We start from the raw sequence: 26597 nt of genomic DNA, 5'->3' as shown, positions 1-26597 counted from the left end.
TGAAATAAAAATTATTGAGCAAAAAACTGTAATTAACCAAATCCATTACATATTTGTTTAGAAGCAGAACACCAGCTTTAAGATGACTGGTATTTAATGTAAAAATACAGCTCTTAAGATTGTCTGGTATGAATAGCATTTATATGTGAAAATAAATTGTTCAAAGTGTTTGTCAACCAAGTAAAAAGTGATTAACTATAAAGATACAGGACCTGTTTGAAATATAGAAAGAAAAAATCTGCCAAGAGCAGCTGAAAGGAATTACACTGATTTTATTTATTTTTTTTTCAGCAATCAAGACACAATTTTTAAAGTAACAAATAGTGCAGTATGCCTACAGGAACACTGCCACATCCCAAACATGAAACAGCTCCCTATCCTTTACGTGGGTTAACTTCAACACTATTTTACACAGACTGACTTCAATTCAGTAAACTTCTTGTCAGCAGCATAACACTTCAATCACTTTTTTTTTTCCAGTGTTTCCTGAATAGCTGGGGACATTTATCTCTAAGCACACTGTGTGTATACAGATATACACATAGGCAGAGATAAATGTCCCCAGCTATACACATATACATATATACACATGATATAGTCAGGTCTGCATCCAAGATGTACTTAAAAAAAAAGAGAATTATACATACAAGCATGCTTCCATTTTGCAGTATCCAAAATAGAACTAAAAGGTAAAAACAAAAGACAGATATTGGCAAAGCCTCTTCTGGAACACTGAGAGCAAGTTCAGTAACTCAGAAATCACGTCAAACTGAAACAGATGAAATGAAAGGCTGCAGAGCATCAGAAGTTAAGCATTTCATCTTAGGACAAGTGACCCAAAGAGCCTGGCTTGCAGAGCCTAAGAAACCACGGTAGAGAACTGGGTAACTGTTCCTCATAAATGCATCAAACCACAGGAAAATACTGTCCAGAAATAAAGGCAGGGCTCCCAGTGACAGAAGCACTGGGAAAAAAATATTGAATTATTTTGTAAAAATAGGGCTACAGAAGTGCACATAAAGTACAACATAACATTCTGAAGTAATATGAAACCAGTCTGAAGAACTGGGCAGTTTTTGTGCAATCCTGTGGCCTATTTTTTTTTTTTTTTTGACATTTCTGAATAAGCTGAGTTTCTAGGTAACCCTTTTAGGGGTTATTCTCACAGGACCATGGATTAAGATGGTCTACATTCCAACATTAAAACAATTTCCAAATGAGAAAAGTCTGTATTGAACCTTTTCCCTTGCTCTGGATAATTTCCACCTGAAAAATTATATAAGCAAGTTGCTCCCATGTAGGAATTTGCTTACTTCTGCAGTAGATTACATACATACAGAACAGATATAGGTGTATATATACAAAGAGAATATAAGATTACAAGCGCGATTCTTCCTGAAAATGAGTTTATATACTCATTTACACTGGTGCAAAACAATACCTTAAATTTACAGCAGTATTTTATATCCTTTTGTCAAAGGGGGCAATGATTACACATGAAGAACTGGTGTAAGAAAAAAGTCTTCTCCTCCCTAGTTTCTCTTTTTCTAACTAGCAAATGTGTAGTTTATATTAAAATATGGACTATATTGTAACTGTTTGTTTTGTATGTTTAAAGTAGAGTATATAATACAACCTATCAATAAAAAGATGTGATCACTTAAACAACTTCAACTTAGTTGACAGGCTGTTTTTTTCCCTCTGTAAAAAATTTATTGTCCCTTTTTTTAAAAAACATGCCTGTAGTAAAATATGTAAGCACTACCTGTATGAATTCAGACATCTTTACCATGATGACTGCGACTATATTTATACACACACGTGTATATTTATAAATATCAGTACATAACCACAAAGCTAAATTGTAACCCCATTTAGTTTTTTGGTATGAAACAAGCATGGCAAATGTATAGAGGTCTCAGAGTTAACAGCTGACATAACAGCAACATTATTCTCTATGTCTACCTTTAAGAGGAACTTAAGGCAAGTCAATCTTATTTTCCAGAATAGGTGTCTTGTTTTCTTCCTTGTCAACAAGATTGCTATTATTTTCTTATAAGAAATGAAGAATGAATACATTTTCCAGGGATAAGAATAACTGCTAAAACATTAGACTCTAGAATTTTAATAGAAATATTGGTTCAAGAAACCCGTCACTGAAGGAAAACTGCAGAATTCCCCAGGAGCTAAGCAAAGTGCATGCAATGATAAAAACTCAGTTTTATAAAACTGTAACAATATGGTATAAACTGAAAACATAGCCTGAGTCACATTCATCTATGCAAATCACTGTAGTAGTGTTTCAAAAAACCACAGAACCATGTGCTTTGCCTTTTTTTTTCCCTTTCCCCTTTGGTTAATTAGTATTTAGCACTTACCTTGGTCTTCTATTCAGGACACTGTTATGAGTTAAACAGAATCTACTAGAATAATCTCGTTATTGAAATGATCACACTAATTCATCTGAAAACTTCTGTTTCTGAAAAAGTTAATGACTTTGAATTAGTCTCACATTTGACAATTGCTCCATTGTTTTTTTCTTGTTTATTTAATCTGGAAGGTTTGAATTTGGCACTGTAAGATCTATATTTGTTTAAATAGTAGTGGATGAATACCTCTGTATGAAAGCCCTTCATAAATTCACAACAGGCCCCTTAGTTCTTCTCCATGTATATGTATACTTACGGTTAAATTAATTTTAATGCTTGCAGAAAGAACAAGTTATTTTTCTTGGTCCTTTGAATTCAAATGGGTCAGCAATTTGACAACTACATTTAACAGGAATCTGCTGTTAGCTGGGATTTCAAAGGGGTTTTTACCTGTCAGTAAGAATCTAGTATTCAGACTGTCACAAGCCATGTGTCATCTGCAGATGAGTGTATTACCTAACCAATGCACTAGAGTGATTATCGATATTTATGTATTATTATTTCTATAAAATATATCCTTGGAAGAATCTACCATACTGATTATATTAATTCAAAACTCACAATATTAATTCAAAACACCACAATACTGATTTCTCAGGAGGAAACTTCAGCAGTAACTACTTTCCCAGAAAAAAAAAAAATCTTTAAAAGTGTATATTTTTTGCATATATTTGTCTAAAACACTAAGAGTTGTAAGTACAAACATGTAGAATAAAATACACTCAATCAGGAAGCATGATTTTTTTTTTTAAACCAACTAGAAAATTACCAGAAGGAAGAACTCAACTTCAGAGAAATTCCAAAGCAGAAGCTAGATAATGTAAAGTCTTATAGATTTCCAGCCTGACTGGTGACAGCTGAGCACAACATACTGCAATTCCCAAAATATAAAAGGAGAAATTATCTGAAATGTTACTCAACAGCATATCTAGCTATATGAAGAAAGGTGTACAAATCTGTATTTTTTTTTTCTTTTATTTATTTATGACCATCCAATAACTGGAAGGAGGAAAATAAGTACATGGAGTTTGGGCAAAATCTGTGTCAAAGAGAAGGTGGCAGAGGAAAACCCTAACATCACAGTCTAATAAAACACACAGAAATCAATTCAGACATGTGAAGGTAGGTAGCTAGTGCTACTCTACATATCACACAGTAACTTCTGGGTTTCATCTGCTGCTCCACTTTTACCTTCACAGAGCCTCCAGTTTTACCACAAAGATTAAATGCAGTTTTTAAGCTTACAGTTAGAACATATCCTAAAGAATTAAATGTGCATGTATTTACATACACACACTTCTCTTTTATTGGAGGTGAAGTAGTTACAAAGTTTGCAGTCTGTTTAGTATGATTGGACCTGTTCTGCTCACAGAACTCCAGTGAAAGATGGTGTTCAGGAAATGCCTTTGCACAAACTACTATTTAACTACCATTTAAGCTATTGAATATTTCTCCAAAATGTTCCTGAAGGCCTCTGTACTGAGCTTGGAGAACCAGCTCCTCACCAGTAGACATGGTAGAAGAAACTAAACCTGTTACAAACATATATATATATATACACACACATATATAAACTGTGCATATAGACGTGTGCATGTGTATGTTGAAAAACTACTTTTCATTAATATTATTTATATGTTCTTATCGTAAGATGCTTCAAGTCACGAAGACTTTCATTCAAATTAGCTGCACCTTACTGCGTTCTGCTGTCAGAATGGCAAATCACTCCACTAAGAGACAATGTGTAATTGCATTATAAAGGGGATGTATGGTCAACACTTAAATACTATAAGAACCACTCAGTTCTGCAAAATCTAATAAAAAAAAAAGCTTTAAAACGTTGCTGGATGGTTGAGAGCCTAACAGAGGATGTAGCTACAGCGATGAGTTAAACGGCATTAGCTGGAATAGCCAAAATGGTAACAACTACCTAACATACAGTAATATGCATTAGACTTGACAGCAAAGTCAGATCTTTATAAATTAGTTACAAAACATTTATTCCCAAAACATGTAAGATGACAAGACAACATTTAGTGACTAAGACAATTATTGGCCACTTTCTTTCTTAAAATACCAGCGTTACAGGAATAAAAGGTGAAAAAGAATGACTAAAAAAAGCTCCAATCAGGCATTACTACTAAGGTTTTGTCTACGCAATGAGACACAGGAAAATCAACCCAAATTAATTTAACTGGATTTGTCCAAGTCCATTAAATTTCTTTGCAAACACTTCCATCTGGGAATAAAAATGTGGCCTTAATTTGGTTTGGCTCATCTTGCCTTTGAAGTGGATTAAACTAAATTCACTAGAGGCCACTTAAATAACGAATGGGAGAGTGCACACAGACACTTGGTGGGATTTAAGCTGTCCTCTTTACATTCCTACATTTAGTTTACTTGCATCAATTCTCCTTGGTATATTGTGTAGATGAGCCCTGAACCAATATATTTGACACAGAAGTGGAAAAATAGACAATGCGGGAAGCTGTGCTCAAGAATCCTCAGTCAACACAATGACCCCCCCGTGGGAACCTGCAAAGTACTATTATCCAAGAGAAGAGAAAGACTGTTCACTTTCAGAAATACTATTTAAAACATCTACTACTCGTTTGTTTATTTGAATGCTTTGAAGCTACAACTATTGATAAAGGACTCCACTAAATCATCATTTGAGAATTATTTAAGAATTAGAGGTTAGGACCTTATATTTTAGGCTAAGATAAAAAGAATGTAGAAAAGAAAGACTGAAAAGATCATGCTGTGCTTAAAAGCTGTCACACTCCCACTGAAGAAACAACATTGAAAGCTAGAAACACTCAATACATTAAAGTACCAGAGTCCCCTCAAACTACCTCCAGTCACTGACAGCAAGGGCCCCGAGAGATGCTTTACCTGCACCGTGCCACTGCTGACAGCCTGGCCAAAAGCACAGCACCAGCCCCACGCCAGATGCGCGCGCAGCGGTATTAATTCACCTGGTCAGGCAGTGTTCCTGCCACACCGTTCTGCAGGAACACTTTTACAGTTTTTTCACAGAACCTCAGAAGCATTTCGTAACACTATGGTGTTATAAAGGATTATATTCTCAGAGGGAAAAACCATCATACATAAATGAGAAATTCATGGAAACAGGTCTAGACCTGAAATAAACCAACAAGCAGGAGACAGAACCTTTCCGGGTAAGGATCCTCCACATCCCCCCATCAATATTTTTTCAGGATAAAGCAACTTCATTGCTGTGATGTTTTTGTATTCATACAGATAAACAGATAAAGTGCCTGAACATAAGACAGTTACGGCATCTCCCTTACTTTACTCACAAGTCTTCACGGTGTTCTAATTGTATTCTGGCAGAAGGCAGCAGTGCAAGAGATAAACGTAATGCCACTGATAAAAATGGAAAGTTCCTTAAACAAAGCTCCATTTTAAGTCAAATTCAAGTATCAATTATTCTTTTATATGGGAGAACGATAAAGAAGTAGGCAGCACATTGCACCGTACTAGAAATACAATTTGAGGCGTCTTATTAAATGCACAATTTCATTAAGCAACCTATATCTCTTCTACTAGAACGCATATCTACAGAATATAAGGAATTTGAACATGGTAGATTTTCTCCTCATTTTGAATTTTTCATTTATTTTTGTCTCACACATTTTACCTGATGTGGCTACAAAAAAAAAAATTGTTTTCAAATACTTAACTTATTCCTCCAGATTTCATCCTTCTTTCGGATAAAGAAGGTATCCTGGCCAAAGCTCTAAATGCACCATTTTCTCTAACATATACATACTACACACTCTGCAAATACTCTGCATGCATACAATTTACTTCATTATGTAAAAAAAAAAAAAAAAAAAAGAGCAAGATACCCAAATAACCATTATTGGATATAGCATGCAGTTTCTTTAATTTTTATTTTTATTTTTTAAGTTCACATTGCATTAAAAATGCAATACTTAGGCCTGTAGGCACCATGAAATGCAAGCAGCTCAAAAATCAACACAATGAAAAACAGCATAAACACTTGCTGTTTCTTACATTTTGAGTTAAATAGCCCACTATTTCTACATTGTGAATTCTAAAATTGTCATAGCAACATGAATCTGAGTCTTCATTTACAATGCAGATAATCTTTTCGATTGTGTTATTCATGCATAACCCCATATCGTCTGATTTGCTATGTACTGCAGTAAACTTCTACTGGGGGCTGCAGGGAGAGGAACAGACTACACAGGTATGACGCACTGGCATGCAGTGGTCAGGAAGTAGCTCAACCTCAACCTCTGCTTTACAGCAAGTTATTTCCTCCAATACTTTCATTTAAGAACAAACAGCTGCTGCTGAAAAGCCAGACTGCTAAGATTAGTTCTCTTGTTACGGCTGCTTGTTCTTGAGCCATAAATAGATACACAGCAGATTAGAGCTACCTTTAAGCAAGTTTTTCATTTGACTTACTTTGAAAAGACTTTAAATAAGATTTCCTTGAGGCAAGTGTTGGATGGGTGTTATGCTGCTGGTTTTTGGTGAGGAAAATAATCCATTTTTGCCACAGTAGAAGGTATGAATAAGCAAAATTGTGTCCCCTGAGAAATCTGGAAGAAAAAAAAAAGAGAATATATTAATCATTGCATTTATTCTGCACTGTTTGAATGGTATCTATCATTGTCAAGAACCAACCTCACCTTTGACACCAATAACCTAATGGATACACTACTATCAATGCAGATAAATTACTGTGTGCAATAGTTTGCATTAAACAGATTACTTGGGCACAACTCAGAAAATGAAGAAAAGTATGAGTTATGAATGTAGAAAAATATCCTAATGGCTACCCTACATGAAAATGGTATTTCTCACTTAAAAAATCCTCAGTTTATTTTATTAAGATTCATCAAATACAATTTTGTAACTTTTTTTCTTCTTGTCTGTTGTATTTTTCTGCATAGTGATCCGATAAACTGAAGAATGTTCCCCATATGACCACAATTTGGTCCATGAGAAATATATGGAAATTTAAGTATACAGCATAAAATTATTATCCATGAAAAGGTTCAGGCTGTAGAGTAACCTCAGCTGCAATTATTTTTATGGGGACAAATTTAATTCATCTTTCTACATTTGCTTGGTCCCTGCAATAACTTCCATGGGAAGTTAGCAAAGAAAACAAGGAAACACAGATTAAGGATGTTACGTAAGTATTTCAAAAATCAACCGAGGCCAGATAACCGTGTTCTTCATTAAGAATGAATGCTCACAATAATTTTCTCATTTTTTCCCTATTTTTGTCTGATATTTGGATGTAATCACAGCCAAGGTGCTGAAGAAGCTTCCTCCACTCCGCCTCAGTTCTCTAAGACTCACATGTAATCTTTGCCCTAAACTCAAAAAGGACCTAATTATTCAATTCTTCTGAAACAGGACCAAAACACTTCCTACCATCTTCTCTGTAGCTTAGGACCAGCAGCACAGTTCTGAAAACCTTTTCCACTAACACTGTGTTGCACCTGGATTAGCAGTTCTCCACAAAGACTCAAGTGTGCGGTCCCTTCCATTACTTTTGTTTCAAGCATGGAATTTGAAGTAATTTAAGGAGAATACAAAAGCTACATCAACTTGGTTCTTAGTTCTAGTAAGGCTAGGCTCATTCAGCATAAGTTCTATATTCAGAACAAGGCTTACCTACAGTTACATTGATTAGCAGTTCTTTGCAAGGATGGAATTTAGTTCAAACAACATATGAAGGATACATAATGCCTAAAAATAATGAAGCAGTAATATTTAAGAAGTGTGACTGGTAACAGACCCTCTGAAGAAAGATCTGTTTACAGTACAGATAGTCACTATCACTACTCAGGTCTTTCTTAAATAGAAATGACAAGTTTCAAAGAACTGCTTAGTCTAGCTTGTGACCAACAATCACATGCAGCCACAGTTGCACCGGATAAAAAAAATGTCCCTGACAGTTTAAATTAATTTGTTTGAAGGACTGCTAGAACTGACAAAGCTGTACCAGAGTTGACTTACAGAAGTACCTACAGAAGGTGGATTTGCAGTGCCATCTCTGACAATGAACTGTTTCCAGCAGAGGCAAAGCTTCAGATTGTCTTGACTCTGGCCATTTCTTCAGCTAAAAATGCTGTTGAGGAACCAGCCTTGACAGGAGGAGGCAATGGAGTCTGCCACTGACAGGTGTCAGGCAGCACATCTGGGTTAACTTCTGTGCCTCTGGTTTCAGTATGATCTGCTCTAAAACTGACTGAAACTTCCAGCTGGTGTTTAGTAGCCTCTGAGGATGCTAGCAGTGTTAGTCCAGTTCGTATGAAGAGCATATGAAAGTTTTATACAGCTGTGAAATATTAGTATAGAAATTACTGGAGAAGACGTGCTAAATATATATTTTTGAACCTTGTCAGAGACCTCTCACTCTCTAGTTAGAGATATCTCGACTGGGACAATGGGAAGAGGTGAAAACTTTCTTCACTGAAGTACCAAAACAGCTAGCTTGGTCACTTGTCATTTTGTCATGTTATTAATGATTTCATTTTTTTTTGTCAAGTAACGACACAAAATGTGTTGTTTTTTTTCTTCTTTTTCTTTTTTTTTTTTTTAAAGGCAAAAGAAGTTCTGTACTATTATAATTGTTTTCTTTCACACTGTTTCTTCATGTTGCAACTTCTTCAGACTTAGGCCTATACGTATTAGCGAACTATAAATTACACTTCATTATCATGCAAAAACCTAGTAACATAGCCATTGTGAAACTATCTAGTGTTGAAAATGGCTCTTCATCAACATTTTAAGAATACATAAAATGCTCTAAACAGCAAGAAAATCTTTCTTTCATTTAGTCAAATCAATTTGGTAACATTCTAAGTTTTCTCTCACTGCAAGTAAGATGTAGCTACCTCTGCAGTCATAACAATTGTCAACCTCTGCCTTTTAAATTTTTACTGTAATTCAGACAATTTAAAAAGTAATAATAATCAATTAACAGGACGTTCAGGCTCACCAAGAAAAACTGGAAGCTGATGCATCAAGGAAAGTGTTACAAGGAAACACAAAACAGTAAATAACAACAACAACAGCATTGGCAACTAACAGATGGTCAAATTTGATTTAAAAGAGGTGCAGCCTAATTTTTGAGAGCTGTTGAGTATTTCTGAATAACGTCAACAGATTAGTGGATATTCAGTGTCTCTAAGAAGTAGACCATTAGTTCTAATTGTCATTGTCATCACCACCTATTATTATGTGCTATGAAAAGCAGGACACAGTTGGAGTTAAATATTAGTGTGTGAAACAGGAAATTTAGGAAGCCAGAAAAAAATGGAAATTGCTATTGATTGCAAAATAAGCCTGGAGGTGGGGAACAAAAACCCTCCACCACACTGAATATTAATGTCTACGGGCAACAGTCAAAGCAAATAATAAAGGTGCCCGTTTTGTTGTTGTTGTTGTTTTTAACATATGTACCAAGCTCACATATAAAAACAGTGCCTGTAAACTTAAAGAACAGTCTCCCACGAAAAAAAATGCTCATCATAGACTACTAGACAAAAAAGGAGGGGAAAATACAAAAGAATTTGTATTCCCCTTGAGCCTAGTTATCAAACCTGATGACAACGTCACTAAGGAATTAGAACTTGTTCTGCGTAGCTTACTGCAAGCTTCAGCACACAAATATCTTTCAGTTCAATCTACTGCAAAATGAATTTTATATATATATATATTTAAACCTATCTTAAACATTTGGCTCCTTTTTACATTAAAAAAGCCCTAAAAAAGAAACTGGAATAGATCATCATGCCTTAAAAAAAAAAAAATCAAATCATTGAAGCTATCCAAAGTGACATTCTCTTTCACAAAATTTATTATTCTCTAAAGACATGGATCAAAACGTGTGCTTAGCTGCTGATCTGAAACTAAATGCATAGCAAAGCTGACTAGGAGTTTGAGGGTTGTTGCTGTTTATTTTTAGAAAAAAAGGTATTGTCACTTTGGATGATATACACTGTCATTTCAATAGAAATTCTTCAAAGAAGCATGGCACAAAATTCTTCTTCCCGACTAGCAGGACTGCTTATTCGGCAGAAAAACAAGGAAGAATTCCGTGACTCCTGATTCCTAATAAAAAGATGTGGAGGTGGAAGAGGGATGATTTCAAAGATTATCTATAATTACAGTTGCAAGTCAAACAAAGTACAAACAGCTGAGAAGGGACCAGCAGGGGGGAAGAGGAAAGCTATTACACGAGGTGGGGAGTTGGTCCCACAATACAGCAGTAGTGTTTGTTACAGCAAATGCTCAAACAGGCAAGACTGTGGATCACATAGAAGAGGAAAAACAAGATTTTGCTACAAACCATGCTCTTCCATCATCTGCAAAAAAAGCAACTAATTGGGCTGATCAAAATGGTGGCTGAATGAGTGACTGATCAGAGGGCGAGAAGCAGAGAAAGGGGATAACTCGTTCATCTGCTTCATTTTGCAAAAACCTGTTTGGAAAAAAATGTTTTTGCTGTTTATGTCAGTAAACTTTCTACTAAATCAGTCAGTTTGCCAGACAGTGACCACGTGCAATATTTCCTCATCAGAGTCAGCTGTTCTCTTATTTACAAATGCTTTGGAAAAAAATCTTTTGATTTTCACTCTGCTGAACCAGTCACTTAACTGCAAGTGTTCTCCATTTCATGACAGACAGAACAAGCTGATTTCTTGGAGCTGCAGTCAGTTGACAGAAAAGCAAACCTATAGTTCATAAGGCTTTAAAATGTAAAAGGTACAGGCTGAATTTTATTTAGTTGGTAATAATTTGTTTCTTCAAGCACTAGCATCAAAGGAGAAATGGTACTGTCAGGAAAATAAGGATGTCACTACCTTCAACTAGTCACATGTTTAAGCTTGGATCTGAATTAAGCTCACACCTCCAGTACTTGGCTTTTAAGTAATGCAGAGATGTATCTAGTTATATGCAACATAATGCACACCGGGTAATATTTTCTTACATGCAACAGCAATGTTTTCTATGATTAGGAACTCTAAAGACAAGATCCTTCCAATATTGTGAACTAAAAATATCACCTTCACAAAGAGATTTGATCCAAAAGAGACTGAGCTGCAAAAAGCTTCCCTGGCAACTTCCAACAGCCCTGACTCTGACCTGAGATTTTTTTTATTTTTACACAGCCTATGTGATTGAATAGTCTGCATATACTGACATCTGTTTGATTAAATTAGACTGTCAGTCTCCTAAAGTAAAGCCATAGCCAAAAGGCCCAAAATTACATAAACAACCTCCAGCAGAGGAACTGAAAATCTGGCTCTATTTTCTCTGTAATTCAAATGGTAGAACGGAAAGCTCTGAGAAGGATGCCCTCAAACAGAATGACATTCAGAGAATTTCTACTACAACTGCCATTGCTACTTACAGCAAAGCAGTCACCTTTCACATAACACCTTACCTCCTGGAGGCCAGACCCTGTTAGAACATCACCACTGAAAACTGACCAGGGAAGTCTTCCTGACCGACCAGACCTGTTCCAAACCACTTCAAGAATTCACCAAGTGATGGAGTTCCTCACATTTTTCTCTGTCCTTTCTGTGAACACATCTATCCACTAAACACTATTGAGATGAAGACAGATGCATTTGTGCAAGCAACATCTTTGGTAAGGGCTTCATTTTCCATATGGAGACAAAAAATTAAGATTCTTAGTCAAGAAACCTGACTGAGGAAAGCACCTGAACTACTAGAATAATACAACACTTGGCCTTCCTGTCATGAAAAGTAAGTAGTAAAGTAATGTTCATAATGAAAGGATAGCAAGTAGGTCAATAGACTTTCACCCTGCCTTGGCTGAACAGAGAGAATGCAGAGCATGTATTGCTCTGGAGAGTGCTAATGGGGGTAAGGAAGAGCAGCTAGGAACTGCAGTCGCTCTTCTTTTCCTCCTCTATCTGTATTTCAAACCGTCTGAAGAAATAGCACAAAGAAGTAAAGATGAAATTTGTTTTTTAGTTTTTACAGCACTTTTGCTCTCACCTCTAGGCTTTACAACTTTCTCCTGGTCATGACTAAGCTGACATGTATCAAACAGCACAACGTGAATTATTTGCTCTGAAGAGAGATAGTGAAGACAAAGACCTAGCTTCAAACATCATTTGCAAATTGCTGCTTCTGTGAAGAAATAATGTCCAGCATTCTTGCAAAAGGACACTTTAAAAAAGAAAAAAAAAAACACAACTTGTTGATTGTGGAAGCTAAAACAAGTTCATTCTGAAAGCACCCCAGAAGCTGCACTAACAGGCACAAGTGTGATAAGCAGCACGAAGTCAGTGATCTTCTGGGTTTACAAACGGCTCTAACTTTTTTCAGAAACAAGAACCAGTTCTTAACACTGCAGGTGAGGATCTCTTCAGTTTTGTCTGGACCCATCTATATACCTTCAGTTAATAACACCATACAGATACATGCACGCTTTGAGGCACAGCTAATGTGAATTCACAGAATCAATTTGACATGTGTGAAACTTACTTGTAAAACCCTATCAGCTTCACAGGAAGTTTTTCCTGTGAGTAGCAAAAAGAAGGAAGCCTGCTTTTTTTTTTTTTTTTTAAATCTGTCCTTTATACAGAGGCAGTCCAGAACCACGTGTACATTAGACCAGCCAGACAACTGCTGTCAAAGAGTGCAGAAATAAGCAAGGTTGTAATTTCCGTCTTTCTTCTCCAGCAGCCACAGACTTTCACAAATTTTTAAGTATTTTGTTAGCTTACACAATTCTAACTATTTTTCAAATTGCACAATGGTTTCAGGAGAACTGGGAACGACGCATGGACAGATGGGCAAAGTCTCATGTGTTACTAATGGAGGCTAAAAATGCTTTACCCCTTTCATGACACTTCATACCAGTTCAAGGCTACATGCTTGTGAGTTTGCTGACATGACACTCTCCAATGATGTCTGAGTTCAAAACTTAATTTCCAGCTGAGCATAATCCTGATTTGCAGATCCTAAGGGCACAGTTGAAGGTTTACCCTTTCTTATCAAGTGATGGAAAAAGACACTGCAAGAATTTCAGAGCCCCTAGCCTCTGCCAGACAAATCAATACACAAGTGGAGGTGCGAAATTCACAGATGTAGACAAGGTGCTCCAGTTGCCCTCTGGAGTCTGCATTAGCTATTTCGGGAGCCTAGGTTACAGAAGATGGTTAAAGTCGCGTTGTACAAATATTCTGTTATACATATTGCCTAAGAAATGCAATCAATTTTATAACATGTTGGATCAATTCATAGACATTCCAGAAATGACAGCATAGAATTTAAATATCTATACCAACAATTCAATACTAAATATACAAATTTTAGTGTGTCCTTATACCGCAAAACAAGGATATCATTTTGGGGGGGCTTGTTTTTCTGTGTGGAAGTTATTTTATTACTTTGTGTCCCCTTAAGAAGCCAGCTGTTAGCCCTATTTATCAGCAACTGCAAGACAAATTGGAGAACTTGACTCACTGGCTCAAATACATGGCATGGAAACGAACAGGTACAGTGAATCTCTTTTCACCATAGCACAGTTTACTAAACCAATTAATCAATTATAATCCCAGTTTTTATTCCTGCTTTTTTAGAAGCTGAACTTTTAAAGAAGAAAGCTATTTTGCATACAGCTTTGCTTGGCTCCAGCTTTCAAATACAATTCATATAGAGGCATATTGGGAATTCCCCCAGTGCTTGTCCTTCCTATACTGTAAACAACTTGATATAAGACATAAAGTAAACAGACAGCCATCTACTTGATTTTTACTGAGTCTTACTGCCCTCACATGTGCTTCCAACCTTCATTAACTTCCAGAGCATTCCTGTTTCACCAGAAGTACTGTAGGTAAGTCAAGTCGCATTCAAGAACACACGAGTGTCCCTCAGTATTTTACAGTTCTGTCATTGCCTACTGCAAAATCTGTTCTTGATAACCAGCTGCAACAACTAGCAGAGCTTCACCCAGTAAGAGATAAAGAGAAGAGACAATTGGCTTCCTCTTGGGTGGTATCTGCATTGTCTTGTACCATCATAATATCAAGCAATTCTAGCAGAAGCTTTAAAAAGCAATGAAAATTGATTGAAATGATTTCATTGTACAAATTAAAGTCTCTGTTAACTACAATTATTGAAAAAGAGTGCAAATTATTTTTATTTTCCGTATAAAAAGAAAGATCATTCCCCTCACAAAATAAAATACACCACCATAAAAAATATCGAATGTCTTACGCAACTTTTCAAGCAAGCTATTCCAATAAAACATTCTTTTAATCCTTGTCTGTTTAATAACATAAATAAGGCATTTGCTAGTTTATTAAATCACCAGCATGCAATTCGTTTTTATGAAACAGCAACAGTAAATAACTTAAGAACACAAATGGAACAATCACATCTCCCAGCCTCCAGTGAAACGATATATGGAACATAATTACATGCAGTACACATTTTGCAAAGGATGTTGACTCAGTTCCAAGCTTAGCAAAACGTGATCAGGAAATAGATGTCTGGAACTTAATTGCAGTGTTTGACCCTTTTCAGTCTTGAAGCCTACTACTTGCCAAACATCATTTCAGCCTGTAAGAGCGTTAAAGCTCCTCTACTCCTCTGCAAAGAATTAACTGTTCCATAGAGAGATTTTTTTAGAATGTCACTGGCCTAATTTACACTGAAACTTATTTTTGTTACTCAGAAGGATTTTATTCTCTGAATAATGTACGCAGAGATTTCTAACATCTATGAGAAACCAACCGCATCTGCCTTTGCTGCTTGAAATCTATGGAGGTAATTCAGGAGGAAATGTGAAAGGAGATGATTTACTCAACAAAAAAAGTTACTCTCTGCCTTCTCTTTCAATGTATCAGTCAGCTGCTTCTTCTAGCTATATAAACGGTACCAACTTATCAATCCATACACCCTCTGTCCCCACACGTTAATGAAACGGAGACCAGATATGAATAATTTTTGTCCAATTTAACCGAAATTCTTTTTGTCCTCACAAAAGTAGTAGTTCAAAAAGTGTATTAATTTATAAGTACTTGAATCTGACTGAACTTCAACATAGCCTGGGTTATATTCAGGTTCTGCATTGCTAAGAATTTATTACAGTGCCCTGTAGCATCTATAACAGATGACATTTTTATTTTGAACTGTTCTCATTTTAAAGGTTTAATAAATTAGAAACTTGGAGTTTCTAATTGCCTTATATGAAATTGTAATGCTTGTAGAAAGACAAAGACCGTATTTTCATCACCATTTCCTACATTATAACGTTATTACATGTGCTAACTGGCAGTTTTAACTTCTTCTGATCCTTCCTTCACTGTCTGAAGTGCAGTTTCACACTGACTACAAAGATGTAGTTATTTAAATAATAATAAAAAATAATAATAAAAGGCCATGCTCCCATCATCCACACTGCATGTGCTCCCTTCCCTACCTTGCACTGGCATTGATGCTTATCCGATTCCAAGGTAAACCAACTCAGGAAGTTATATTTGAAGAAAACTACACATACTTTAGGAAGATTTGTTGTCTTGGAGTTTAATTTGCAACAGTAGCTTGTCACATTTCTTGCTACGGAGTAAGGTATATTTTACTCTACTGCTAGTAATTAGAAGTATTTTATTTTCATGAGGGTTAAGTAAATGAGTCTAGCTCACACTGATGAAATAAATAACACAGCTTGTAAAGGCATATACCAGAGGTAAAGATCATGAACTAAAATGCTTGTTTTCTACATCAGAAAAAGCAAAGCGACACGTTTACACTGACAATATGTACCTCATACAATAACAATATTGTTGTTGTTACGTAACAAAATTGTCTCAGAATAGATAGTTATGGAAATAACCAATCCAAATAGCAATTAAATCTCAAAATAACAGAGCATGGCCTGTAATTAAAACAGGCTTCTACTTCCACCCACATTAGGCAGAGCAGCCTGAGTATCCTCACAGAGCACTTAGTCTTTATTAATTGTATCTTAATGAGGATTCCTATGACAAATTCAATATTGAAATTAAAATGGACAATCAAATGGTACGTAGTTTTGAGTTAGCCTAAAATTAATAGTAACTGCCAAATGATGAATTCAAGAGTAAGCTGCCTGTTGTGACAGGTAATGTGTTCAGTTAACTGCAAAACCAAATAGAATGTAGTGAAACAAAATACTTCTCTAAACATACTTTAACAGGAGCCAAGAAATTTAAATAAAATGGAATAACATGCATCTCTTTTGCACTATAAGCTGTATCAAACTCCATCGGAAAATTAAAAATCAGATTTGTTTTCTGATAGCCACTTTCTCATTACCAGAAAGTTCTGGGACATTTCTTAAACCCCCAAAGAACGCAGTTTCTTTACAGCCTACACATGGTAGTTCGTTATGCTTTGGATGACACCATCACCAGCCCCTCAGGAGACAGAAGACTGCTGGGGCAGATGCGTAAAACAAATTAAAAGCTATCAGAACTTCCAATTCTTTGCAGAGGATGAACATCAAAGCAGTCAGAGTAGAGACTCACTCGTTTTATGCAGGCCCTGCTGATCTCTATTTGACCACTATCACTAACAAGATTTTAGAATTTTCTGGAGTCACTGCCCCAAATAAAATAATTACTTTTAAAAGATTAAAGAAGCCATTAACATGGATGGACTTTGCCTCAGCAATGCAATCTGTTCAGTGCTGGTGATCTGGCAAGGGCAAATAAAATTAGTCTGACAACCAAGGAGAAAGACCGAGACTGCTGGATGCTGGGTGCAGTGCCCAAGCCCACAAGGACTTTTGGGGTGACAAGAGTTCCAGATGGAAGGTTCTATAGGCAACACTTGCACACAGCATTTTCTCCACGACTGAACTGGATATTTATGAAATTCTCAGCAAGAATCTCAAAGGTTTACTAAAACAATTCTTAACCCTCAACAACTTGAATAAAAAACTGAGTTCCCACAGGAGAGGGTGGAGTTCAGAAAAACTTTGTGTTGAGCTTAGCGGTAGCTCAGGAGCCTTAACATAGTTTGGCACATCAAGTCCTACTTCTGAAATGGAGAAGCACCTGAAGAATCTATATGCTCCATATGCTCTAAGAAACATGCTCGAGTCCACTCAATATTAAATACAGCTTTTGTAATTTCTCTAGCTCAAGGAATGCTTGGGTCAAAATACAATCAAACCATTGCTTATATGAACACCTCTTGTGAAGGTGATAGCTCACAAATACCAAATCTGATGGTTTTGCAATAGATCCAATGCAATTACTACGTCTTAAATACTGAATTACCTTTAAAAGTGCTGTAGTCTACTATAGAGATAGTTGGCATATTTCATGGAAGTTGGTCATAATAAAGGTATCAAATTTCACACTGACAGAGGTTAAGAAGAATACTGCCTTAAAGTTCCAAGAATCCATCCTACAATTTACAACAATATTCATAAAACAAGATTATTAGTAATTAGTAAAAGAAGCAAATTAGTATTTACTTTTGTTTAAATGAATCCCAAATGAACTCAAAACTGGGGACAACGTACTTATAGGCTTCGGTAGTTCCCCTTGCCATGGAAAATGTTATTTACAGTGAATTTCAAACCCAAGGTTAGACTTAAAAATTTGACAAAGACAAAATTACACCAACACAGTTACATTTTCCACGCTGCAGTGCTATGAATCTTTGCTCTGTACAGACTTCTTGACAACCACAGTGAACAATGGCAGGAAATACACGGTTTGCAGCAATGCAAAATCGACCTCTCCCAAGTATTTTGTTATACTGACATCCTTAAATCCTTAAAAGATCCTTAAAAAATTTTATTTTTATGATCCCAAAATCATCAGGATTGATAGTAGTCAAAAAACAAGACCCACCCACCACTCCCAATCCCCAAGAAAAAAAAAATCTCACAATATGATTACTGGTGCACTTTATGAAAATGTTATGGAACACTACATGTCAAATACAGTAACAAACCATTTAAAAGGAAAAGCCTCCTAAGTCACAAATACGCACAGAAGTCTTCTATATTTATATGAGAATACTATAAAATCTTGTTCATTTTAGCGAAGAAAAAGTAGACAGATTTAACATTTAAACTCTGTATGGCTTAGAAGACATGGTTCCCCCAACAGTATATATGCTGAAAGGCACTGGAAGAATACGCTTGCTGTAACTTCCTGTAGTCAAATTTAGTAAATGCAAGAATGCAGAATTTTTATTCAGTTCTCTTGCACTGAAGCAATGTTATACAACATTTGATTATATCCTCAATATCCTGCTTTACAAATTTTCAGAATGGGCAGGGGTCACCTAATGAGCCATTTTTCAAAGGCTCCTTTGGACACTACCATACAAGTGTGGCCCCAGGAATCTGACTTATTGTACTTTTGAACCTCTTGAATGGAGGCTCAAGATTTTTTTCTTCCTTCAGTGGTCATCTGTACAGTACATACATGTCTCAAAAAATATTAATGAGCTTATTTAAGAATACACATGCATAGTGTGCAACTACTACTATTTTAAAGGTGGAGCTGACGAATACATATTAGCTTTAAATATTATCAATTAGTTTTGAGTTCCTGCAGATTATTACAGTTTTAGAGGGTATTTAGCACCTAAAAACTTAAAAAAATCATGTTACCATGTAATCAATTTTCAGCATCATGTTCAAGACAGACACTGTGGTGTCAAATCAAGAATACATGCCATAGTTTCACATATTTTTCTGTGTGCATGGTAGCAAGGAACTATTTTCAGCTCCATTTATTTTGCTGCTTTTGTTATTGATGGTCCCCTCAAGCAGTTCTGTGGACCCAAAATGGCAGGGGAGGAAGCAGCAGTAGGAAAGAACTCAAGTCAGCGCTGCTGCCAAGGAAATATTATGTGCAACACAATTTCAGAGAAGTAGAAGCATTCGTATGAATTTTGGTTTAAATAATATATTTAGCATCACTGAGAAACTCTGCAGCATAATCAAGGATAAAATCCAACTCACCATGGTAGCTTCTACTTGCCAAAATATCCTTCTCTCCCGCATGCCCTATCTCATTTTGGTCAAGCAAATGATGCAGTTAACCACACCAGTATTCCCACTTTCTTCCTAAAGAAAGTACAAAGAAGTCAGCAAACAAATGGCAATTTACAGCAGCTGATAATCAGATAAATAATACTTATTTAACAAATGTATTGTTCACTTCCCTGTTCTTAACAAGGTTCTTGCAATAGGAGTCTTCCACTATAGTCTTAAAATGGATCGCACCATTCTGGTACTACAAAATGAACTGCTATGAAATATAAAAGCAAAAAACTAAGCCCAAAACAGAGCTTCCACAGTGACAGGTCAAATCCTGCAGTAGTTTAACATGACAATGATAAGGATGGTTTAGGAACTTAATTAGCATCCAAGCTTTACAAAGCACAGATAAATTTAATGAGTACTACTACATCATCTGTCAGCTCTATGTTACCACACGCGATAGGCATGCTGTTAGCTTATTAATAATTTTAGCTGGTTTCTTTGGTTGGCTACACTTAATTGGGTGAAGAACTGGCTGGATGGCAGTGTGCAAAGAGTCATAGTAAATGGAGTTGAATCCAGCTTGTAGTGGGTCACCAGTAGCATTCCCCAAGGCTCAGTACTGGGCCAATTTTGTTCAACCTTTTAATCAATGATATTGATGAGGGGATTGAGTGTATCCTCACTAATTTCACAGACAATACCAAGTTAGGCAGGCCTGACTCAAAAATAGTGTGACCAGCAGGACTAGGGAAGTAATTGTCCCCTTGTATATGGCACTGGTGGGAGCACACCTCAAGCACTGCATTCAGTTTTGGGCCCCTCATTACAAGGAGAATCTCGAGATGGTCAAATGTGTGGACAAAAGACCAACAAAGCTGATGAAGGGACTAGAAAATAAGACATGATAAACTGATGAAGGAAAATGGGTTGTTTAGTCAGGAGAAAAAGATGCCGAGGGGAGACTTCATTGCTCTCTATAACTGCCTGAAAAGAAGTTGCAGCAAAGAGGGTGTCGGTATCTTTTCTCATGTGAAAAGTGATACGACACAAGGAAAGTCAAGTTGAACCATAAGATTTTTAGATTGGACATTAGGAAGAACTTCTTCACAGACACGGTGGCCAAGCATTAGAACAGGCTGTCCAGGGAAGTGATGGAATCCCCATGCCTGGAGGTATTCAACAGATACGTGGACATGGCACCAAGGGATATTGTTTAATGTTGTAGCTTGATAGGTCAGGTTTACAGCCAGACTTGATCTTGAAGGTCTTTTCCAACCTAGATTATTCTATGACTCTAATTGTTGTCAATTACGAGACAAATTAAATTCTTGTTTTCTTTGCAAGGCCCTTATGTTCAGTATTTCAAAACAACTAAATGCCAGATGCTAATTTAGGGGGTGGGAGGGATGTTTACAGCTACTCACAGGAATGAGGTAGACAAGCCTCTGTTTCTGTTTTTAGTATGTTTACCTATTTAGTAAGGCAGGAGGCAACTGTCCAGCTGATTTTACTTCTGATTTTGAAGCTCTGGAGTGTCACGTGCCTGTGAGAAAAGACCAGAACATGTTTTACTGACTTCAAAAGTAACACTGTAAAGTACTATTCTGCATCCATTTATTATCCCCACTACTCACCCCAAAATCTCAATCTGTACCACTATTATGGAGAAAGACTTTCTTTCTTCCAGCTTTGACCATTCCCAGGATAGTGAGAAGCCCTGCACTATGCCACTGTTAAGATCACAACAGTTTGTCCATCAAGAACTTCAGCCATAGCCCAATCCAATTTAGATTAAATTAAACTTTCATTAGCAAATAGAAACACAGAAAGGAAGCTTTCTGGAAGGAAATGGATGCAAGGATCTTAAAAGATAACTTGACAAACCCAAATGGTATGTTGTAAGTTTCAGATTGCTTTACCATTGCAGAGATATGTATATCATATGACAACTTGTTAGGAATGCAGTCCCCTTTACTGTCTGGTTCAGAGAACCAAAGACACTATACCTCCAAATCTAGCTTAGACATCTAATTTTCCTCCATTTTGACTATAGGTTCCATGTTGATGACAGAGCTGAATGAATTACAACAGCTGATCCAGTACGTTTAGTCCCTTTCTACTCACGAAATACTAACCTGCAGATTGAGATTTACTGATTTTGTTCAAAATATTTTATGGTTTAAAATAAACGAATAACAGAGCAGTTGAAGATTGGTCTGAAATGATCCGCAATATTAAACTAACTATGAATTATAGACTGGAGTGGTTCAAAACACTATATGATAATCTTTTGATTCCTGAACGCATATGTAAGCACAATGCACTTTATCATGCATTTTATCTGGTTTACCATTTAAAGATAATGAAAATGATGTTTAGCAGTACTCTGCCCAAATACAATTATTTCTGATCCCTGGCTTCTCTATTAGGTACCACTAAACAAGGTCTTAAAACATTACATCTTGTTAAGTTTTTATGGCTATCGTTCTTATATTTGCTTTCTCCCAATTCTTTGAATATTTTATTCCTCCTCCTAGTTAAAACATATGACACTTTCTTCTCTATATACATTTTTCTTAACTCCATATATGTATATATATTTACTCATACTTATAGAAGCGAATACACATTTGTTATATAAATTTCTTTATTAAAAATGAGACTAACGAATTATTTTTCCTTCTCTACTCTCTGCTATTCTTTTCCTGGTATATACATTGCCCCACAAATTTATTTCAATATAGCACACCTTCACTGGTTATTTTAAAGCCATAAGACTCCGCCTGTTTTCCAGGTTCAGTAGAGTTTTTAACCAGTTTGCATGTGTCAACCACCTAACACACTTCAGGGACTATCAAAGTCCAAGTTTCCATTAAAATCCACAGATATGGGAAAACACCTTTGGTAACTTGACCAGAAGGAGGTAAGCAACCTCCATGTTCTTAGAGTATTGGGAAGTAGTAGCGCTCACGCAATCTGACATTTAGGAGTGTAAAATGAATGTGCAACTCCACGCAGATAGGCCCTTACATGTGCACTTTTACAAATGCCTGCTGAAGTCCATAGAAAAACTGTATCGACATTCTGACTAAGATACTGCATCTTTGATTCCCAGCAGTACAAAACCAATCAAAAATGCCAAATTCATTAGGTTTTTAAGAGATAGTCTAGATAGCTCTTTCACTCTTGCTGAGGCCTTTGTTCCAGACCTCTAGATATGACTCCCCAGACTCCAATTTCACTGTAGTGTTTACATTTGTTATGTGCAGTTCGTACAAGTACACACACTTATGCTAAAATTCTCCTGGCTGAAGAATGGTGCTCCAGATCCTGAAGTTTGTCCGATTCCTTTCCACCAGAAACATTTCATTCACAACACACATTACCGTCACACACACGACTCATTGAGAACCAGTGGTGTGTCAGTAATGCCGTCAGCAGAAACAATGAGAGCCCAAGCCCACTGCACTGCTTGGATGCCCTCACATCCTGCCAAACTGCTTGACACTCAAAAAACTCAGTTAACACTTCTAGAAAGAGCACATGTGGAAGTACTAGTTATAGTTCTGAGTTCTGCCCATGAAAGTGCCCATTTGTTCCTCTCAAGGGCCATTAAAAACAGCTGGTTAAATTGCACTTCAAATATAGCCAGAAGAAAGCTCCCTCTAGATAGCAAAAACATTAGCTTAAAAAAAAAAAAAGGAATACGTAAGAGATTGTGAGAAAAAAAAATCTCTTCTGATATGTTTCCCTCCTCCTAAAACCATCCCTGGACACTTCCATGTATCCACTGGATGTAAGATGGGATGGGGAAACGAGAGGAAATGCACTGGTCTCGTGTTCATCGGGCAAAACTAATGCAACAGCACAAACGATAGATAAGCAGTCACAAAACTCTTCCTTCAATGCACAGGAAACAGCAAAAGCCATAGTTATCTCTGATTGTGAACTACAGATTCTAATGAAGTTGTAATTGCCAATACAAGCGATAAATTTGACCTCAGTATTCAATTCTACACTCAATTACTTAATGAACCTGTCCAAATTATACACATATAATGCGAGAAAAACAAATGACACTAGATTCAAACTGAAGAAATCACTAGAAAGTCTTTATGGAAAGAACATCAAACATTTCCAGGAAGTTCCTATAAAGGTAATGAATGATTTCAAAATTACATGTCTTATTTATGCCATAACCGAGATGCTAAAATCTCTCCTAACGATTAGAAAAGGTTTCAATGTAGTAATACCTTGAAGTGATTACAGTCAAGTAAGTATTGTATGTTCTTGCACTTGGTATGACCCCTAATATCAATACATTGGTTATATCACTGTTTAAGCTCCGATTTACTGCATATTTACAGTTTACGCTCTCAGAAGCATGTGTCAATTTGGGGTGGCAGTTTGCCTCCTTGTATAAAGTTCTAATTTAAGGCTGACAAAACATCTCCACTATGGACATCACTGCTTGCTTTTAGCATCTGCAGTGACAGCACAAGCAATCAGAAGTCACAGAAAACACAACTTCCCCCTAGAGTGCACGGGAAAATCTTCTACACCTTCATGTCCTGCATGTGTGTGCTTCTGTTACTTGAAATTAACCATTGCAAGATGATAGCAAAGTTACAGCAAGTGCTGCTAGTCATTTCCAAATGCCTTTCAAATTTGACTTTGTGAGATGTGTAACACAAACATATGGGCTTTCCCCCTACTTTGTTTAACTAGTTGCTACATTAACAGATTTGCACCTAAGTGAGAAGAGTTAGGCATTGCACAGCTAGAACCAGTTGTAGTGACAGAAAGGGTATGTGCAGCAGGGAGAGACTAGAAAGCACGCTAACATTCCTTTAAAAGCCATAGTCATGTCATTTAATTAAATACTACCACCTATGTAGGTATTTGACAGCTTGTGAAACAGCTGAAGATGTGGCTGAAAGCAAGGAAGAAAAAAATTCCTAGCCAAACTAGTCTGTACTGTCTCAAGAATTATGCTAAAATCCAGTAGCTTTAAAAGGCTGGATTCTTCTTTCTTCTCTGTTGCTCTGCTTTGGGCTACTTAGTGCCATTCACGCCTTTCCACTCACACTGATGCTCGTCTAAGTGGTTTGAGAGCCACTGGCTCACTCAGCCAACAAAAAAGTCCTTCTACTTTTCTTTTGTATGGAAGACTTTTGTGCTGGACTGAATCAAATCACCAAAATGTCTGCAAAAAACACCACAGGCAGTACAAAGTAGGCAGCACGAAGCAAGTGGGGTGAAGAATCTCTTCTCTTCAGTGCCAGTGACCTTTAGGATTAGCTCTTGTCTTTTGTAGATCCACAGCTTGAGCGTGCTCCAATGCAGCTAGCTACAGGGCAGCCCACTGCAATTGCGCCAAGGGCAAAAAGCAAGGCTGCTCTGCAGAGCTGGTGCCCTGCTGGCCCTGGGGAGCAGGCAGCTACGTTCAGATGTGGTGACAGCTGAAAAACCACTCTTGACCTTTAACAGTACAAAAGTAAGTTGGGGCTTAGGTCCAAGGGCCTTATCTGCATGCTGTACACGGCTTGTGCTTCAAAGAAATTTTTAAATGCACATCTGCACATTTCTTAGCAACCATACAAATGCTGTGGAAATAGCAACAATCCTACCTGTCCTAGAAAACTGCTGCAACAACAGTGGATTCAAACATCTCCCTTTTCATTACTAGCCAAGGAATGTTTTACCAAGAGTAAGGAAAAGAAAATCATTTGACTGCATAGCCACACATCATTAATCTGACTCTTGTGTTGTCAGAAATGCTGCCAGCTACTTGTATCATGTCTCCGTAAACAGGACTGAGAAACACAGGATCATAAAGCTTGTTTTGTTTTTTTTCCCCAACACTGTGAACACCTACACTTTATTGTGTACATACTTCAACCAACCAACCAACCAACACCAACCCCACCATTAAATAAGTAACTTTTTTCTCTCTTGCCATTGCAAAGTCAAAATTCTCGAATTGGTTCTAAGGATTGTCTTGGAAGGTGAAAATAGCACAGAACTGAACTGAACTCCAAAAGTAGATCTTGACTATGTAACATAATTATACACTTGTGTTAAAATACCATACAAAATAGGAACCACAGGACCTCCAATATGTGGAAAAACGAATGGAAAAATAGGGCTACATTTTATATTCAGAGAGCCTAGCTTGATAATCACAAACAACTCCTGTCCAACTTCATGAAGAACGTGTTTTAAACACAAAGTTGTCTGATTTCAGTTATTAGCTCAATAAAAGCTCATTCTGTAGCCTTGCTTTCATTAAGAGAGTCAGCTTTGGGAAATAAAAATGATGCCACATAGCCACACCTACAAAAACGCCAAGACAATTCCAATTTTATTCATTTTTCCCTCGGTAAGCCAATCGTAGGGCTTCCAATTTACTTTCTGAAAAATTCATTTTGACTTCTTATGCTAAGAAAAATTAAACAAGAACTACATACACTGCTCAAGTAAAGATTACTTGTGAACTAAAATAAGAATTTGTGAAAAATACCAACAGATTAAATATGGTTTGCCATGGTTTTTTTCAGCATGTGAATTAACATTTTTCTTACAAAGACTCAAGAATTGCACTGTACCCTAAACCACAAATGTTAAACTATAACCTATTTTTTCCTCCCTCACATTACTATTAACATAAAACATTAAAATTTTCTTTCTCAATAATACAAAGTCAGCAAATGTATCAATATAGGTTTCAAAACAATTATCATTAAAAAAAAAATCAAGTTTTCATTTATCAAGTCCTGAAGTTAAGAGTTTAAACCGATACATATCTACTCACGTGATTGCTTTTACTGCCTCCATTACACAGTTCACACAAAAGCAAGCAGCACCTCGTCACCAGTGTGGCAGTGTTTCTGAGATCTTTTAGAACACAGAGGAAGAAATCCTAACTTCATTAGGGTCAGAGAGTTTTCTATGAACTTCATCTCTAAATATCCTTTAAATACCATGACCTCTGTTAATAAGCAAGCAAAAATCTCAGGCGAAGATCAAACAATACCTCTCACCTTTAATCAATGCTAAAATTAACTGACTTTTACCTGTAGATTCTTATTTTGTTGTGGTTAGGAAACATT

At 36.6% G+C, this 26597-nt stretch overlaps 1 protein-coding gene across 18 annotated transcripts in view; it reads right to left on the bottom strand.

The window, feature by feature from the left end:
• Positions 1–26597, bottom strand: part of OTUD7A (OTU deubiquitinase 7A) — a 150083-nt gene that overhangs the window by 47729 nt on the left and 75757 nt on the right. For 13 of the 18 annotated variants that reach the window (XM_083850979.1, XM_083850995.1, XM_083850998.1 and 10 more), the window contains 3 exons: positions 20956–21028; positions 19462–19566; positions 6891–7027 (listed from right to left, as the gene is read on the bottom strand). The gene's annotated coding sequence lies outside the window, so the exon portion shown is untranslated. Of the gene's footprint in view, positions 1–6890; positions 7028–8471; positions 13043–17755; positions 17886–19461; positions 19567–20909; positions 21029–26597 lie in introns of those variants that run through there. The other 5 variants (XM_083850982.1, XM_083850984.1, XM_083850983.1 and 2 more) reach the window with 4 other exon arrangements.

Source organism: Anser anser, assembly GCF_964211835.1.
Source record: "Anser anser genome assembly, chromosome: 10".
Taxonomy (NCBI): Eukaryota; Metazoa; Chordata; class Aves; order Anseriformes; family Anatidae; genus Anser; species Anser anser.
This window is presented reverse-complemented; position numbering and strand designations above follow the sequence as displayed.